General features: G+C 36.4%; 1 pseudogene; it reads right to left on the reverse strand.

Annotated features, from left to right (window-relative positions):
* Window positions 1-659: 659 nt before the first annotated feature.
* On the reverse strand, window positions 660-814 carry LOC116629855 (annotated as a pseudogene).
* Between the last annotated feature and the right edge of the window lie 187 nt (window positions 815-1,001).

Consider the following 1,001-nt stretch of genomic DNA (forward strand, 5'->3'; position numbering starts at 1 on the left):
GAGGTTTTTTTCTTGTTCTTTCTTTTGGAGTATTTTCCTCTGTCTCCAGAAGAAGAAGAGGAGGAGGAGGAGGAAGAGGAGGAGGAGGGGGAGGAGGGGGAGGAGGAGGAGGAGGAAGAAGAAGAAGAGGAGGAGGAAGAAGGGAAAAAGAAAAAAAATCTTTCTTTTTCTTTTTCCCCTTCTCTTCCCATTTTATTGTCTTCTCCACATTTCATGTGTATGTTATCATATTTTACATCTTTTTATTCATATTTTTCTTTAATTTATAGCCATTTCTTTTCCACTTAAAGAAGTCCCTTTAACATTTCTTGTAAAGCTGATTTAGTAGTGATAAACTCCTTTATCTTTTGTTTGTCTTGGAAACTCTTTATTTCTTCTTCAAATCTGAATGATAACATTGCTGGGTAGAGTATATGGTTGTAGGTTTTTTCCTTTTGAATATATCATGCCATTCTCTTCTTCATTACAAAGTTTCTGCTGAAAAAACAGCTGACAGCCTTAGTTTTTCCTTTGTAGTAACCTTTTGTTTCTTTCTTGCTGCTTTTAAGATTGTCTCTTTATCTAACCTTTGACATTTTAATTATTATGTGTCATAGTGTGGACCTCCTTGGGTTCATCTTATTTGGAACTCTCTGTGCTTCTTGGATCTGGATGTCTATTTCCCTCCCTAGGTTAGGGAAGTTTCAGTTATTATTCCTTCGAATAAGTGTTCTATACCTTTCTCTCTCTTCTTCTGGAACTCCTATAATACAATTAGCAATAATCGCGCCCCGGATAAACCTCATTGGCTATGATACTGCCACTGCGCAAAGCTTGGAACTCCTATAATACAAATGTTTGTTTGCTTGATATGTCTGAGAGATCTCTTAATCTAGCCTCATTTTTAAAAATTCTTCTCTTTATTCTGTTCCCCTTGTGTGTTTTCCATTACCCTGTCTTCCAGGTCATTGCTACATTCTTCTGCATCCTCTAATCTGTTAATTCCCTCTAGTGTGTTTTTT

The sequence above is a fragment of the Phoca vitulina genome, unplaced genomic scaffold (genome assembly GCF_004348235.1).
Source record: "Phoca vitulina isolate PV1807 unplaced genomic scaffold, GSC_HSeal_1.0 scaffold5505, whole genome shotgun sequence".
In the NCBI taxonomy this organism is placed as follows: Eukaryota; Metazoa; Chordata; class Mammalia; order Carnivora; family Phocidae; genus Phoca; species Phoca vitulina.